Below are 19,131 nucleotides of genomic sequence, written 5' to 3' on the forward strand. Positions count from 1 at the left end.
ATGTATTTTCTAACTGAGTGGTGTCTTCAGCTAGCTATTGACCTCTACCACTATATGTAAAAGAAGGGATTCTGGTGTTAGGCGGAGACCTTAACTGGGTACCTTAACCAACAGTTGACACGTCCAACAATACTTATCAATTCTCTTTCAGTAGCCACCACCAAGTAAGAAGCCTTTTTCATTCCACCAGCTGATTGACAGATGGCATTTAAAGCATTCCACAGAACTGTAGTATACATTAGTTTCCCTTCTGCATTAAATATAAATATGCACATGCATTTATTATCTTTTCTGTGACACAGACACTATTTACATGACTCTGGTATCACTTAAATGACTTGATCAGATCATGCCTCATCAGATCATGCCTCATCAATGCCACTTTTGCACATTCTCATTGCCCAATCTTTGGCAGCTAAATGAATCTCTCCTCCAAGATCCTATCTACAAATCTCAATCAGAAACATGTTGGATGACTACTACAATTAACTACAACTGTCTGATGGATTAGTTTTACAGGAAGGTTTAGTTTCCTATAGAAAGTCTGTGAAAAGTGCAATAGAATATTGTTTTAAATCATATCTAGAGGGCTTGTTATACTGATTGCTGTAGTGTATTCTATCTGTAAAAAATATAATGGAAATATATCATATTTATGTCCTTGGGACACATCATGTTTGGATATTTTCTTTGTTTAAAATGTAGGTATACAGTTACTAAATGTCAATTTTGTAGTCAATTTCAAAGTTGATTTAAATTGAATGTAATTTACTTAAATTAACTTTCTATTTCACTTTCAAAATAACTCATTTACTAATATTCGTTTTTGAAGTTGATTTCAAAATTGCACTCTATGTGGGTCGATTTGACTAATTGTTTTTTTTTTTTTCTAGTTTTGTTTGTGTAGTTTGTCTTTTATTTTATATTTGATATGGATGCTGGTAGGAGTAGGGCAAGAAAGGAGAGGGAGGTGATGGAGAGGGAGGTTGTTATGAAAATTAGATATATTTTTATAGGCATCACAATTAGATTTCAACTAATAGGATTGATTTTAGAAGGTAAAATCACCAGCCTGTAATTAATCTATTACTTTGGATATTTCTGTGTCGGTTCTGTGTTCGATTTTTGTTAAATTTTCAAGTCGACTGTAATCGGTGATCCTGTAGTCATCTATGTAAAAGTACCAGTGTTTGGTCGATATTCGGTTTTGGACAGGATATGGTTTTATAGATGATTCTACAGTCGACTTTGTCTTTAGTATATCTCCAATTTGCAAAATTGAATGAAAATTCACTACAAATACACCAAAACTGACCAAAATCGACCTTTAGTAAATAGAACCAGTAATATGATTGTATTATAGTCATACCCAGTGATCAGGTCATGTTTTCTAGGTAGGGTTTTGAGTCTGTATAGAGTTCAATGCAATGGCATAATGGTGATGACCACCGTAATATTGTAGCGTAATTATGTCCAGTGATCAAGTAATGTTAGCTAGAAGCTGTGTCCTGTGTTTACATTGGCATGTCCAAACACAAAGACTTCCATGAAATTGAATTCAAATATTGGCAGGCATAGAAAATACACTCTATTGTATCTGTTGTCATATTCTACTGTGCTAGATAAAGAAAAAGTAGATGTTGGAATCTTATTTAGATCACTTAAAGTTTGTGTTTAGCAATACATTTTTTTGTTTTTGGCTCATTTTCTTTAAAAGCGTTATGGATATTCAGAATCATGTTTGTCTGTTATCGAGAGTTCGGTAGACAGGGTTAGTTTTTATTTTGTTCTCCTGAAAAGTATAAATAAATAAAAAAACTAAAGGCCATGAGGCAAGGAATGTGACATTGTATCATGCTTACCATCAGCACTATTAGACAAAACTGTTCAGCTCTCACAGTTGCAATATGAAGTGTTAAAAACTGAACTAAGAAAAAATCCACTGCGCAGGCTTGCATAAATAAAGCAATTAAAAAAGCTCTGTTTTTGTTACATATTTTTTAAATGCTTTGACTATTGAACCCTCAGTGATACGGTGTAGATGATTTGATTAAAACCCCTGCCTTCTCTAAACCACCACTGTTACCAGAGTAAACAGGACACATTATACAGTTTTGTTCAAGAACAGGCAGGACAAATAATTTTTACAATTGGAAACTGTATTTGACACAGAAATAAGTTCTGCTAAGATGTCATGGGTGAATGAGGAACATGTTTGGAGCCATCAACAGAGCCATAACTTGGGGTGGACAATCACATTTTTGATCTTTAAAACATTTTCCTGGAGACTTTAGCCCTCATTCTGGTGTCAGCAACCTGTCTACGTTATCACCTTGGTTAATCCATTAAAGGCACTGTAGGGCTTGGCATTTGCTGTAAGCAAAGGTCCCAGTTCTCTTCTTGTTGCCAGTTTATAATAGTTTATGATGATGATGATGATAATCATCATCAGAACTCAAAACTTTAAGGGTACTATCCAACGTAGTAAATAGGATAGAGACTTTGATCAGTGGATGTGATCTACCTTTATTCAGCATGAACAGTGGCTTTGATCAAACTGCTTCGAATTACTGCATTATTGGCATTCCATAATCTCAGGACCTGACACGAGACATTGGGATCAAGGACCAAAAGGGCGGAGCTATGAGCCACATGCAGGGGAAACAAAAAGGTATCCCCCAAGAAGAGACTGGCAAATCTCTGATAGTTCCCATCTACCCCCACCACAAGTAATTGCTGCCAGCGCGATTCAGGGAGGTCACCATACCCAATAGGGGTGTGGCCACACCTGTAATCTGCAGCCAGTGAAATTGATTGCAAGTCTTGGAAGTGAACCCGAGATCACAATTGATGTAGCTGGTAAATCATTAAATTTCCTTGTAGATACGGGGGCGGCCAAATCAGTGATAAATTCGACAGTGGGCATGAGAACCACTGGTAAAACAATTCCAGCCATGGGAGTAACGGGAGTAGTACAACACTACCCTGTTAGCAAACCAGCAGAGATTACAATAGGGCCCTTGCATACCAAGCATTCCTTTTTGCTGGCTGCATCGGCACCGACTAATCTCCTGGGAAGAGATTTATTGTGTAAAATGGGGTGCATCATTTATTGTACTCCTGAAGGTGTATTCTTAGACATACCTGAGAATCACGCTCAGGAAGTACGAGACATGCTAGACTCCCCATCAAAATTAATGTCACAGACCGTTATGATAAATAGGAGTTCATCCCAGGTAGAAGAAATGACATCCCAAATACCAGAGTCACTTTGGACTAAAGATGGACAAGACACTGGATTAATGGCAAAGGTAGCTCCAGCCGTTGTGCAAGTAAAAGATGGTAGGATAGCTCCAAAAATCCCACAATACCCTCTGAAGCCAGAGGTGGACTTAGGAGTATACCCCGTAATAGAGCGCTTGCTACAACAGGGCATTCTGGTAAGAACATCCAGCACTGCCAATAGTCCCATCTTCCCTGTGAAAAAGAGTGGGGGGAGGGGTTACAGACTAGTGCAGGATCTAAGGGGGATTAACAAAATAGTTGAGAGTCAGTTCCCCGTAGTGCCAAATCCAGCTGTCATCCTTATGCAAATCCCTTCCACTGCAAAATTTTTCACTGTTATTGACCTTTGCTCCGCCTTCTTCTCGGTACCTCTGCACCCTGACAGCCAATATTTGTTTGCATTCACATACAGAGGAGTCCAATACACATGGACTCGATTACCACAAGGTTTAATAGACAGCCCAAGTATATTTTCACAGGCTTTGCATGATTGTTTACAGTCTTTCCAACCAGAGAGTGGATCAGTATTGATCCAATATGTGGATGATTTACTACTATGTTCAGATTCACTGGAAGCGTCCCTGAAAGATACGAAACAGCTCCTGTTTCATCTTTCAGACACAGGACACAAGGTTTCCAAAGACAAGTTGCAATTATGCCAGACTAAAGTAAAATATCTGGGACACTGTCTGACACAAGGACTGAGACACCTGACCGCTGATAGAATTCAAGCAATTCAAGACATGACTCTGCCACAAACCCAGCAACAGATCAGAACATTTCTAGGAATGTGTGGGTATTGCCGTAACTGGATCCCAGGTTTTTCTATTCTAGCATTACCTTTGCAGGAGATGGTCTCATCAAACAAACCTGATCGGATTTCGCATACAGACGAATCCGAGATGGCATTTGAGAGACTTAAACAGTGCCTAACACAGGCACCAACATTAGGTATTCCAGACTGTGGGAAACCCTTTGAGCTGTACGGAACAGAAAGTGCTGGTTGCGCGGCAGGCGTCCTAACCCAAAAGCACGGTGATGCCAGCAGGCCGGTAGCATACTACAGCGCTCAGCTAGATACGGTAGCGCGATCCCTCCCCACATGCTTGCAAAGTGTTGCAGCGATAGCATTGCTAGTTACAAAAAGCGAAGATGTAGTGCTAGGACACAACCTCACAATCCATACACCGCATGCAGTGTCAGCCTTGCTGAATTCTGCCCAAACCAGGCACGTCTCATCAGCGCGGTTTACAAGATGGGAATTGGCATTAATGGCCCCCGTAAACATCACCATAAAGAGATGCAGTGCATTAAATCCTGCAACGTATCTCCCAGGTGTGCCTGCACAGGCACAAAGGGTGGAGGATGAGAGTGATGGGGAAGGAGGATTTAATACAGGAAATGACATGCATGATTGTATGGAATATTTGACCCAAAATTTCACGGCAAGGCCTGACATCAGTGACAACCCACTAGAAGATGTAGATCTTACTTTCTACACTGATGGCAGTTGTCACAGACAGACGGACTCGGGAGACTTGTGTACTGGATACGCAGTCGTAGATGACCAAGGCACCATAGAAGCAGAACCGCTAGGCCCACCTCACTCAGCCCAGGTTGCTGAACTGGTTGCCCTGACCAGAGCATGTGAATTGGCTAAGGGCAAGTCAGCCAATATCTACACCGATTCTAGATACGCCTTCGGGGTAGTCCATGATTTCGGAGCCCTATGGCGCCTCAGAAATTTCATGACGGCAGCTGGTACACCGGTAGCGCATGCAGCTCACATCAAAAGGCTTCTAACAGCGATACAGGAACCCGACAGAGTGGCTGTTATCAAGTGTAAAGCACATACATATAGCCAAGACCCAGTATCACTTGGTAACAGCCGAGCAGACGAAGCTGCTAAGTTAGCAGCGGGTACCCCCAGACAGACAGACACTACACAACTGATGGTATTTAATACCGTCAACACACAGAAATTGTGTGACATGCAAAATTTGTGTTCCACACAGGAAAAGGCAGTTTGGAGGGCAAAGGGATATGGCCAGGAGTCCTCAGGACTCTGGACAGATGGACAGGGTAAACCAGTGGCACCCAGAGCATACCTTCCAAGTTTGGCTGAAGCAGCACATGGGCTGACTCATCTAGGCAAGGAAGGGATGTGCAAGTTGGTAAGAACATATTGGTGCGCCCCAGGATTTTCTTCCCATGCGGGAAAGAGAGCAATGTCATGCCTCACCTGCTTAAGGAAGAATATCGGAAAGGCAATACCAACAGAACCATCTCATATCCCACCTACAGGCGGTCCTTTTCAGGTAATACAGATTGATTTTATACAATTACCCCCTTGTCGAAATTTGAAGTATGTACTAGTTTGTATAGATGTGTTTACAAATTGGGTCGAAGCATTTCCTGCGGCCACAAATACCGCAATGTTTACTGCTAAGAAAATTGTACAGGAATTTGTGTGTTGATACGGTATCCCTAGAATAATTGAAAGTGATAGGGGTACCCATTTTACAGGTGATGTCTTTCAAGGAATGTGTAAATTGATGGGAATTGATAGTAAGCTGCACACTCCGTACCGCCCCCAGGCGAGTGCAAAAGTAGAAAGAGTGAACAGCACTATTAAAAATAAATTGAGCAAAGTTATGGCGGAAACAGGATTGACATGGCCAGAAGCTTTGCCCCTTGTATTATACAGCATCAGAACCACTCCCAGGTCCCCTCTTAATCTGTCCCCTTTTGAAATTCTGTTTGGTCGACAACCGCATGTCATGATTAACCCTCAGGATGATTTGAAGTGTAACAATGAAGTGACTGTAAAGTATTTGGTTAAGATGAGTAAACAGCTAAGGAATCAGAATGATAATTTGAAGTTAGTGATTCCTGATCTGCCAGATAGTAATTGTCATGACATTGAACCTGGGGATTATGTAATGATACGGAATTTTCTACGCTCAGGTTGCCTTATCGACAGATGGGAAGGACCATACCAAGTCTTATTGATTAGCACGACAGCATTGAAGGTTGCCGAGAGAGAGACTTGGGTTCATTCGTCCCATTGTAAGAAGGTTGCTGATCCAGAGAGGTCCCGTGATAAGGAACAGACGGTAGAGGAAGTTGTATCACTGGAGTGTCTGTTTCAGGAGGACTGAGACGGCACCTGAGCATTGAGAATAATTAGATCATTGGCAGTTGTCGATTCCCTGTTCCCTTTTATTGTTTTTCTCCACTTCCCATCCCATCTCCCTCAATTGTTTCTTTCCCCCTTCTCATTCTTCTCCATTTCCTCCAATAAGATGGACTTGCCCCAAGAGACTGTGATCCGGATTTTCCTGTTGACCATGATGTTGACCAGAGCAGTCTGTTCCGGCGAGAGTACCATGGAGGTCGAGAGAGGTTCTGGAATGGGTTCTGATGACAGAGATGGAGGCGTAGATTTCCAAGAACAACATAATCACCGAGTAAAGGCGAGTATCAGAAAACGATCTGGTAGCATTGACAATAGAAGAAATTGTGAAGGATTGTTAGCTGAAGAGAACTGTATCTGTAGACTCTGTGACAGTGTAGTTGAGGATGGGTGTATCAAGAAATGCCAATCCAGTTTTAATATCCACATGGATCGGCATCCATTGAGTGACTATCACTCCTTAGTGGGTAAAGTGTTAAATCAGACAGATTGTTGGGTATGCTCTCAAGTACCTCAAGGCCATAGCAAATCAGGATTAGTACCATTCCCTTTAACTATAGGGGAGGTACTTGAGCTAAGTGGTGGGAGGCCGGTGGACAGGAGGTTTAATATCTCCAGTCCTCCTAGTTTGAAGCTCCACCAATATCATGTGGATAGATCCCTAGTATGTTTTAACATTTCCAATCCCCGAAAGCCGGGAAATTGGGAAGTGTCATGGAATAACCAAACCATGACCTTTTCATACAGAGCCGATAGAATGCCTACAGATACAGAACTTATACGCCACATAGCCGGTAGTGGAAAATATTTCCGATATAGGTATACCCTAGGAAGTAGGACCATGAGAGTTGGAGAGGTATCACCAGGATACTGTGCACATATCGTACAAACTGATACGTGTACTAAACAGATGGGAGAATTAGGGTTAGGAGATTTCATATGGAAAATGTGTAATATGGTAATGTCCTACTCCGTCCCATATGTTCTCCCCGATGATGCATATTTCATATGCGGGAGGAAGGCGTATAAGTGGCTTGCCCCAAACTCAGAAGGGTTATGTTATATTGGAAAAGTACTGCCTGAGGTAATGACCGTATCCCACACTAAAATGAAGGATATTCACCACAGTGCCCAAGCTCCTTATACTCACACTCATTACGAACACATCGTTAAACGGCGGGTTTTAACAAAGTGTAAACGTAGCGCCCGGGTGATGAGTTTAAGAAGTGAAGATACTGTAATAACAACGACTGATTTGGTTTATGACCCAACGATAGAGACAATGTTGTGATGAAAATGTGATTCCACGGTCCGTTTCTTTCACCCGTTTCTCCTTTGTTTTCCTCCAAGGTACAAAGACATCCGCTTGGAAGAAGAATTTGACAACCTTTTACACAGACAACTGATGGACTATGCCATAGACCCCCATATCCCTAGTACCTTTAATTTTACGCTAGCCCAACACTTTTTGTAAGTCTATGGACATTGAAAAAGCTTTTTGCACACCGTTATAGCAAAAGCATCGGGAGACTACAGTCAACATGTACATCGAGACAAGACAAGACAAGACAAGACACAAGACAAGACCTCAATCGGCAAATGTATATTAAACTCACATAGTTTATCACTGCATTTACCATAATTGTTCTTTATCTTCATCTCTACAACCTTCAGGTAATAACACACATAGTCGATAGGGAATATAGGCACAGATATCAGCACTCACATATTCCCCCATTCATGTATCATCAACTAAAATGTGCTCCCCCATTTCGTTGCAACCAAAAGCCGAAGAGAGCTCGGTAAAGTTTGACAGCCCATCCACAGACCCGTACCACGGGATAAGAAGGAATTCAAATGTATACTTCGCAATACCTCGAAGCTTGATTTAAAACACGTACGGCACGATGATACATGACCCCCCAAACATGGATTCATACAGACATGCTTCTGCTATCTCACTAGGTCATACCCTTTTCCTACCTTCTCCTCTCCTCCCCTACCCAATCATAGAAATGTATTATACATGACATATATTTTTCTCTTTTTGAAATGTTTCAGAAAGTGGCAGTTATTGGTGACTGCCAAAGGGTGGACTGTCAAAGTCAGAAAAATATCACGCTACACACTGCCATATATGCACCTCATGCGAGTGCCTGCTGCGTGTGCATGAGCCCTCCCGTGCGTGCGCATACTCTCAGTTGCGTGCACCCGCAGGCGCGCGGTATGCGCATTTACGGTAGAGTTTATGTTCGTCTAGCGGGCGACTCAATCGTAACATATTTTATTCATATAATGTATTTTGTAGATTATGGTCCCTTTGATAGAATCTGAAAGTTTAGTTAATGTAGTATGTTCGGGGACAAAGAGATCCCTCTTTGTTTGATACGAAGGGTCAGACAGGGGTTACACAGTGGTGTTTAGTATCCATCGGAAGAGAATATAATTAGCAATATTCCGGTGTTGGTTTGAAGCGGATTAATCGCTCGTGCGTATAGTTATGGACATAAGAAGTTTATGGACATTTACTATATTTGCACTTTATTACCCATGCGGCGGGAAACCCAGTTTCCCACCCACCTGAGCAGTTAGGAATAGTCACAGCCCACCTGTATGAACCAACCTATGACCTTTTGTTATAATGCGAAGACGAATTCCTGTGTCCAATGAACAATAAGAATGTAGGGACCATTGTACTGTATTGTGTGTAGTGTATAAAAGGACAAGCCGATCTGGGCCAGCTCTCTACTCTCTTCAACGGTTCTCATTGCTGATAATCGGGAGCTGGATATCCAGAAAGGCGCTTGCGATTGTTTCCCCTGGTGCGTAAGTTCTCTGCAACCATATTGTCTCTTATTTAATGTTATAAGCCATTCTCTCTCTCTCCTTCCCCCCTTTTAAATGTAATTATATCTTTATTGTATTTTTATGTGTAGTGATTCGGTTAGGTATTTTATGTTATCTTGGTAGTGTATAACTTGTATTGTATTATTTTTTTGCAATTGAACGTTCATTCATTTCCTTAAAAGGCGTTAGACCCTTAGACCGGTATTTGAGTGTTTATTATATTGCTAAGGGGTTCTCTGAGCGTCACATACGCTCATACAGCTTTTAAACTAACAAGGTTACACTGTGTTGCATTTACACTTTATCACCGCACAAGGGTTTACAGTATAAGTACATTGTTTATGGTATAGTTATAAAGGTTTAAGTCTGTGAGCGTCAGCGCCGCTTGTGATCTCCTCGTGGTCTCGAGCGTCCGCTACGCTGATAGCGTATCATTACGTTAGTCGGCAGCCTATAGCGTGCTTGCCTTTACGCTCTAAGCCGTGAGCGAACGTGCCGCTCGTGCGTCTCTTCCACGGCTAAGCGTTCGTTACGCTACGTGCGTACTCCTACGGTATTCCATACGCCAATTGCGTACTGTGTTCTTTAACCTTTTAGCGTGTTTTATACAAGGTATAGAATAGGCATTGTCATTTGACAGCATCAATACGTCATTTTCCTATTTCCCACCTGCAGAATACCTATGTTAAATTTATTCTTCCTAATATATCGGGAAGTAAGACAATTAGTTTTGATTGAGTTAGTGAGGGTTATCACATTTTTGTAGTTTATTAAATTCTACACACTGGAGGTGCAACCCAAATGCTGATCCGATTGTCCGTTTGGGCATTATCATTCACACACCGCAAACCATGTATTGGTAATGATATCATTATGTCAACCCCCTTTTCAGCTCCATAGAGGAGGATTATTAAAATTCTAATTGTATAGTTTTCCTATTTCCCACCTGAAGACTACCTACTGTATGTTAAATTTCAGCATCTTAACAAATCGATAGCACATCATGTTTAGCTCAGCCATAACATTAATTTCTCCATGACACCAGAGCTCACAGATACCATCAAACCAGGATTCTACGAAATGCTAGTTTTGTGAAACTACAAGTCACATAATGCACTGCCAGCCATATGTTGTTACTCCCCCTCATCTATACGTAAAAAACAAAAATGCAATATGTGTTTGATCAGATCTAATAGCGGTGCTCTAAAATAATATAGGGTTCTTACCAGAGGTGTCTGCTTGCTAAAGATACCTGACCCATAAGCTGAATAATTAGCTTGCTATGTATATTGTGAACTTTACACACATTTGATTTGTTGCATTGATACCCCATGTATTAAATAATGTAATAACATTGTCCCCTGGATAATAGTGCAGTGAATGCCACAAACTTTATCACAAATAAGTCTGAGTTTCTGCAGTTGGCTTGTTTATACCATTGAGTGTTTATCCTTGGCTAGGTGATTGTGCCATTGAGTTCATGCCCTTGATTAGGTATTTATGCCAGTCCATCTAGAACCAACAAACCAGTCCAAATGGAAGTTGAGTTACACAAAAAGGGAAATCTCACTAAAACATGGAACAGAGTTCTCTACCCTGACCAGTGTCCTTCTAGCCACCTCTCATTCAGATGCAAAGTGGGAGTCTGGATGCCATGTGGTGGTGGGCAGCAGAAGGCATCTGACACATGTTGCAAGGGCAGAGCATGGAATTCCAATGCAGGAAGCTCTCACCAAAGGATGTGGAACCAGGTCTGTGGGACTTGAGGGGCCAGTGAGAGGTCAGGTGCAAGGATGGGGGGGCAGTTGGAGGTGGTGAGGAGTGTAAGAGCTGCTGTGACTACTGCAGAGATGACAGAGGTGAGGGTGGCGGCTGTAGGGGCCAGCAGTGGGTGGTGCACAGGGTGCTCTGCCAGGTGTACAGAGATCTTTGATCTGTGGCTCATGTCTCCACAAGTTTAGGGTAGGTAGATGGCTGTTGCTGCATGGTGGTGGTAGTGACCTCCATAGATCTCGCTGACCAGGTGCTAGATTTTCTCTAACAAGTTGGTCATCATGAGGATGTAGTTGTGTGCCAGGAGCAGGATGGTGATCTTAGAGAGCTTGCACAGTGGAACCATGGATGTAGGGCATCAATTCCCGTAGATCATCCATGGTAATGTTCAGGTCATGCATCCTCTTGCACTCCTGGCTGTTCATCTTCAGCTGGAGCTGCTGGAGCTCGGGCTCACTCATCTGCTTCTTGTCTCTCTTGTCCCCTGAAGCCACGCTCATGTTTAAGCGGTAGACAGGAGATGAAAGCCCATGCAGAACATCCCATGTAAGTAAATCAGACCATTGAAGTCTATGGGGAAGGCTCTCAGCCAATCAGCAGTCTGCTGATTGCTTTCATAGGGAATTTGAAATGGCACCTGAATCCAAAACACAAGAGATCCGACACTTGGAAGATGGCATTCTGCCTCAGTTCCAGATCTGAACATGGTGGGGAGATCCAAGACTCCAGTCTAATTGTGGCTGTGCAGTATTGTGACTGTATATAGGGGCATACTGCACTGTACTCTGCTGTTTAGGTTGTACTATGCCCTTCCAGAGACAAGACTAATTGTGGCTGTGCAGTATAGTAACTGTATAGAGGGGCACACTGCACTGTGCTCTGCTGTGTCCATCCAGAGACACCAGACAAATAATAATGATAATATAATAATAATTTTATTTATATAGCACACTTTCTCCAACAGGATTCAAGACGCTTTACAGACATCCAAAACAAAGCACTAAATGTGACTGTGCAGTATAGTGACTGTATGGGGGAACATTGCGCTATACGTTGTTTTGGCTGGCTGTGTCTATCCAGAGACAAGACTAATTGTGGCTGTGCAGTATAGTGACTGTGTAGACAGGGGGACACTGCATGCTGCTGTGTGTTGCAATGTACTCTGTGTTATGAGCCACGGCTGTGGCTCATTCCTGTTTTGCATTTTTGTTAGGTATTTCATGTTTATTAAGTTGTCTTGCATGCCAGGATTTCCTGTTGCTTTGTTTTAGTATGCTCTTGTCTGCTGCCGCTGGTTAGTCTGTGTAATTGCAGCTTGTTCCATGTGTTCAGCCTCACCTGGCTGCTGATTGCATTTTGTCAGTTGGAATCATGCAGTGGGCCAGCTGCTCTGGATTGTTTAATTAGGACTCTGTTAAAAGCACTCCCAGGACTCCTCACAGACGCCGGTGATAGCTTCCTGTTTGCCTGATTCTGCTGCAGAGAGAGTTCCCAGTCCCGGTCTGTTCGTTTGTTCCTGTTCTCAGTGATCCTGTACTCGGAAGTTGCCATCTGTTCCTGGAGTCTGATCGAGCACCTTTAGCATCTGGTGGTGTTCGTGAGTCGCGGCGCAGCCGTGTGTTGCGGCTTGTCCGCTATTATTTATTATTTTGTTTATATTGTGTTCTGGAGCTTTGCGGAGGATTCCGCTTCCACAAGATCCACTCTGGTGTCCAGCGGTGCCGGATAGGAGTGTCGGATCAGTGGATCTTTGGTTGTCCTTTTCCCTGGCGGCTAGTCCGCACATACCTTTTGATTTAGTTAAGTTAGCTTGTAACCCCTGGCTTGGTTGCTTAGTCAGAGGGCCCCTTGTTATCACCCTGTCTCGGACTTCCCCTTGTCTCCCATTAAGACCTGCGGGGGCATCGGGGTTGGGCAGACATAATCCGCCCTTCGAACGCGGCTGCCATGGGCTCAAGCAACCATAGTCTCGCAGGGGATTTCTGATAACACGGGCGAGACAACGGAGTTAGGGTGCCAGGGGTTACTAGGCTTTCCAGCTCCCACAACCTGTATTTCATTCCTGTACTCAGATCTCTGCCATAAGATCTTCTCCAGTCTGGAGTACAGGAATCGTAACATTATCACCGGCCATACCACAAAAAAGAAATAAAACTTTTTTTTCTTTTTTGGCCCAGTCCAGTGTCTAGTCTAGAATCCAGTCCTGTCTAGAATTCAGTGTGCAGAATCCAATCCGGTGTTTAGAATCCAGTCCTGTATAGAATTCAGTGTGCAGACTCCAGTCCGGTGTTTAGAATCCAGTCCGGTGTTTAGAATCCAGTCCGGTGTTTAGAATCCAGTCCGGTGTTTAGAATCCAGTCCGGTGTTTAGAATCCAGTCCGGTGTTTAAAAAAAAAAAAAAAAACACAAAAAAAAGTCTTGATTTGTTTAGCAAAATTTAGCCTTGCCTTGCCTTGCCTTGCCTTGCCTAGCCTTGTCTTGCCTTGTCTTGTCTTGTCTAGTTTTAAATCCTCCTATGTCTACTATGCAAGCCCTGCAGGCATCTCTCGCAGCCCTGAACTCTGTATTCAGTGCTTTGAGACCAGAGCGACTAGAAGCTTTTCAGCAATCCCTAAAGCAACTGCAAAACCTTCTGACTAAAATCTTGCTTATTTTGCCAGAAGTCGTTGAGAGTACATCTATCTCTAAAGAGACTCTTGTTCACAGTATGGTGACAAGAGAATCCTCTGGTTTAATTGAAGAGAAAAAGTTTAAAAGTTTTCTGCGGCCCAGGCTCTCAGAAGAGGAGCGTCTGCGTCGCAGAAACTTAAACTTATGCCTATATTGTGGGGGTTTAGGCCATTATCTGCAGACCTGTGAGTTGCGCAAGCCAAAGTGTGGTGACGAGTCTTGCCCTCTGTCCAAGTTGAGTCATGATACAAGACCTACTCCTGTCTCTACTGTGGCAGAGGTACTTGTCACACAACCCACACAAAAAAACTCTCTGTCCTATAATTGGGGTCCTTGGGCAAGGGAGCCCCATTATAGATTCAGGAATCAAAAGAGAATGTTTCTCTCCTCTCTTGAGGTTCCTGTGGAAGCGGAGTTGCAAGTCCCTTGAGTGGTGCCCGTAGCCCAGGGTCCTGGAGTGGTGCCCGTAGCCCAGGGTCCTGGAGTGGTGCCCGTAGCCCAGGGTCCTGGAGTGGTGCCCGTAGCCCAGGGTCCTGGAGTGGTGCCCGTAGCCCAGGGTCCTGGAGTGGTGCCCGTAGCCCAGGGTCCTGGAGTGGTGCCCGTAGCCCAGGGTCCTGGAGTGGTGCCCGTAGCCCAGGGTCCTGGAGTGGTGCCCGTAGCCCAGGGTCCTGGAGCGGTACCCGTTGCCCAGAGTGCTGGAGCGGTACCCGATGCCCAGAGTGCTGGAGCGGTACCCGATGCCCAGAGTGCTGGAGCGGTACCCGATGCCCAGAGTGCTGGAGCGGTACCCGATGCCCAGAGTGCTGGTGCGGTACCCGATGCCCAGAGTGCTGGAGCGGTACCCGATGCCCAGAGTGCTGGAGCGGTACCCGATGCCCAGAGTGCTGGAGCGGTACCCGATGCCCAGAGTGCTGGAGCGGTACCCGATGCCCAGAGTGCTGGAGCGGTACCCGATGCCCAGAGTGCTGGAGCGGTACCCGATGCCCAGAGTGCTGGAGCGGTACCCGATGCCCAGAGTGCTGGAGCGGTACCCGATACCCAAGCTTATAGAGGGAAATCAAATATTGTAGCTCAGGTTTCCATACCAGAAGGGGTCTCAGAAACTGTTACCCCAGGTAGGGACTTGAGGAGCGCAACCCCAGAAAGGGTATCTAAAACCATAGTCCTTGAAGGGAACTCGAGAAGCAAAACCCCAGAAGGGATCTTTGAAGTAATATCCCCAAGTGGGGTCTCGAGAGACGCAGCCCCAAAGAAGGGTCTAGAAGTCGCTTCCCCAGGAAAGAACTTAAGAAGCATAGCATTAGTGGAGGATCTGAACGTTATTGCTTCAGCAAAAGTCCCGGAAGTCATAGTCACGGAAGAACTTTCGATAATTATCGACTCAGAGAGGGAGGCCGGTGGCCCGATCCCAGTCAGGGAGGCCAACGGCCCGGTCCCAGTAAAAGTATCCGAGGTGCTGACCCCAGCGGGGTTCCCGGAGGCCACTGCCCCAGCGGGGTTCCCGGAGGCCACTGCCCCAGCGGGGTTCCCGGAGGCCACTGCCCTAGCGGGGTTCCCGGAGGCCACTGCCCCAGCGGGGTTCCCGGAGGCCACTGCCCCAGCGGGGTTCCCGGAGGCCACTGCCCCGGGTGGGGTTCAGGAAGTCACTGCCCCGGGTGGGGTTCAGGAAGTCACTGCCCCGGGTGGGGTTCAGAAAGTCACTGCCCCGGGTGGGGTTCAGAAAGTCACTGCCCCGGGTGGGGTTCAGAAAGTCACTGCCCCGGGTGGGGTTCAGAAAGTCACTGCCCCGGGTGGGGTTCAGAAAGTCACTACCCCAGGTGGGGTTCAGAAAGTCACTGCCCCGTGTGGGGTTCAGAAAGTCACTGCCCCGTGTGGGGTTCAGAAAGTCACTGCCCCGTGTGGGGTTCAGAAAGTCACTGCCCCGTGTGGGGTTCAGAAAGTCACTGCCCCGGGTGGGGTTCAGAAAGTCACTGCCCCGGGTGGGGTTCAGAGAGTCTCAGCCTCAAGTAAGGGCAATAGTGACCAGGTCCTAGCAAAGCACTTCAGTCAGTCAGATGGGAAGGAAACAGATCCTGACTCTGATATCTCAACATCCATAATCTTTGATGGGGACTTAGCCCAATTTCTGGCGCTTTACAAACACTATTACTTTATTATGTTGTCTAGACCATTTCTGGGCATCACTCCAGAGAACATTGTGCTCTATCTTATTTATTCTTTTAAAGGAGAGCCTTTTGAGTGGGCGACCAGCCTAATGAAAGCTGAAGATCCCATTCTTCAGGATCCCCCAGCATTCAGTGATGCAATTATTAAAAGATATGGTTCCAAAGAAATCGGTTCAAGTTCCTCTAAATCACCCGTCTTGTCTGCTGAGAGTCCACAAAATACTGTAAACTCGGCACAGGAGTCTCAGCCCGTTGTTGTGACTGCAGGATGTGCTTTTCTGACTACTTCTTCTAATAATAGTACTTTACCAGAAAGTTCAGCTCCCAAGGGTAAGAGACCTGTCTCTGATTTGAACGCAGCCTTGCTGGGTGGTACCATCAGTTCAGACAATGTTTGGGGAATTACCTTGGTCAGACCTAAAGAGCTTTGTAAAAAGAAGAAGAAGAAAAAGAAATAATTTTTTGACTCTTGCCTTGATAAAAAAAAAAAAAAAAGAGATTTTTTTTTTCCTTGTCTTGTGTCCAGTGGCCACCATCAAGGGGAGGGCACTGTTACAAGTTGTTGCTACAGCTTGTTTTTTGTTTTCTGGTCTGTTAGACCAATGTGTCAGGTTTTTTTTTGTATCCCTTGTTCTGGATAGTCTGAATTTTGGGGTCTTTTGACCCCTCCTCAAGGGGGGGGTAATGTTATGAGCCACGGCTGTGGCTCATTCCTGTTTTGCATTTTTGTTAGGTATTTCATGTTTATTAAGTTGTCTTGCATGCCAGGATTTCCTGTTGCTTTGTTTTAGTATGCTCTTGTCTGCTGCCGCTGGTTAGTCTGTGTAATTGCAGCTTGTTCCATGTGTTCAGCCTCACCTGGCTGCTGATTGCATTTTGTCAGTTGGAATCATGCAGTGGGCCAGCTGCTCTGGATTGTTTAATTAGGACTCTGTTAAAAGCACTCCCAGGACTCCTCACAGACGCCGGTGATAGCTTCCTGTTTGCCTGATTCTGCTGCAGAGAGAGTTCCCAGTCCCGGTCTGTTCGTTTGTTCCTGTTCTCAGTGATCCTGTACTCGGAAGTTGCCATCTGTTCCTGGAGTCTGATCGAGCACCTTTAGCATCTGGTGGTGTTCGTGAGTCGCGGCGCAGCCGTGTGTTGCGGCTTGTCCGCTATTATTTATTATTTTGTTTATATTGTGTTCTGGAGCTTTGCGGAGGATTCCGCTTCCACAAGATCCACTCTGGTGTCCAGCGGTGCCGGATAGGAGTGTCGGATCAGTGGATCTTTGGTTGTCCTTTTCCCTGGCGGCTAGTCCGCACATACCTTTTGATTTAGTTAAGTTAGCTTGTAACCCCTGGCTTGGTTGCTTAGTCAGAGGGCCCCTTGTTATCACCCTGTCTCGGACTTCCCCTTGTCTCCCATTAAGACCTGCGGGGGCATCGGGGTTGGGCAGACATAATCCGCCCTTCGAACGCGGCTGCCATGGGCTCAAGCAACCATAGTCTCGCAGGGGATTTCTGATAACACGGGCGAGACAACGGAGTTAGGGTGCCAGGGGTTACTAGGCTTTCCAGCTCCCACAACCTGTATTTCATTCCTGTACTCAGATCTCTGCCATAAGATCTTCTCCAGTCTGGAGTACAGGAATCGTAACACTCTGCTGTATTGGCTGTTCTTTACTCAAGTGCGCTTTGCTCACATGCATCTATAAGCCCTGTGATCTACGCAGTTTAAACCAAGCTGCAAGTTTAAAAATAGAAAATTACAAATATATGTCTATAGTTTTTTAACTGGTTGTTGATGTGCTTTACTCAAGTGCATTTTGTTCACGTACATCTATAAGCCCTGCACAGTTTGAACTTAGCTGCACATTTAAAAATATAAAAATATAAAATATATATCTATTGTTTTTGTACTGGCTGCGACGGCAGGAGTCACACCGCCATATTTTAGTTTGGAGTGAAAATGCCACCAATACGCCCCCTGAAAATGCTTGGTCACCACCCCCGCCCAAATTGGTTGGTTGTAATCCTAGATGGACAATTCAGGCATTTAAAATGTAACTGTACAAATCCCAAAGTTTTTGAAAAACAGGCAGAAGAGATGAAATGGAAATTTGAAGCTTCAGGATATCAACCTGAATAGATAGAGCAAACTAAAACTACAGTGGCATGTCTTGACTGCAATGTTTTATTACAGCCTAAGAGTAATAATGAATCAAAGAGCACATCCAAATATGATTGGGCTTTTGTGACATTGTTCAATAGTCAATATAAAACTGTAGAAAAACACTCAAGAAACTCTGGGGGGGGGGGCTTAAGAAAGACCCCCATAATAGGTAGTCTACAGCCAGATAGACCTAGGTGTAGTTTTAAGAGGGCCCCTACTAAAACCTGCCTGGTAAAAAAGGCCCAACCACCAAAGAAACCAATGGATTCAATCAAATTTAAAGTTTTTTTCCGGTGTGGACTGTGTTTAAGATGTGGAGACATAAAAGTAAGTGGCAGCAAAATTACTGTAGTGAACATTAATAGTTAGGATTTAAAAATTGTTGATTTTACCACGTGTAATAGCTCTAATGTGGTTTATGCCATCGAATGCACATGCGGCCTATGGTATATAGGCTGCACCTCCAGATCATTAAAACAAGGATTGGTGAGCATATGAGAAATATAAAAAAGGGGTTAATGACCCATGCACTATCTGAGCACTTTAGAACACAGCCTCAAAGTTGCACAAAAGAAATTAGACGTTTTTGCGGTATAAGACAAATAAAAGGACAATGGAGATGTAAAGATGTGGCTAATCAACTGGCCAAAGCTGAGCTGAAGGCCATCTATGAATTGGGTACATTGAAACCAGGAGGCCTAAATGCAGATTTTTTAATTAAATGTTTTTTTTAGGGACTATTCTTCATCTTATGTTTTAGAATAGGGATTTTTTATAATTTTCACCTTAATTTATGTTATTTTTTAATTTATGCCATTTTTAATAGATACCATAGTATTTATATAAATTATGGTTTTGTAGTTTATTCTGATGTGATCACAGATGTTATTACCTGATATATGATATTTATGTAATACCCTCCAGGTGCCGAGACTGGGAAATACCCAAAATATGTTATGATAAAGTATGACAGCCAGTTGTTTACAATGTACGTCACCAGAAGTGACATTACGCTTTGTTGAAAAGCACAATATGAGATGG

General features: G+C 44.2%; 1 pseudogene; it reads right to left on the reverse strand.

Annotated features, from left to right (window-relative positions):
* Positions 1 to 10,954: 10,954 nt before the first annotated feature.
* On the reverse strand, positions 10,955 to 11,574 carry LOC134944159 (oligodendrocyte transcription factor 2-like; annotated as a pseudogene).
* Positions 11,575 to 19,131: the final 7,557 nt, after the last annotated feature.

Source organism: Pseudophryne corroboree, chromosome 7 (assembly GCF_028390025.1).
Source record: "Pseudophryne corroboree isolate aPseCor3 chromosome 7, aPseCor3.hap2, whole genome shotgun sequence".
Lineage (NCBI taxonomy): Eukaryota > Metazoa > Chordata > Amphibia > Anura > Myobatrachidae > Pseudophryne > Pseudophryne corroboree.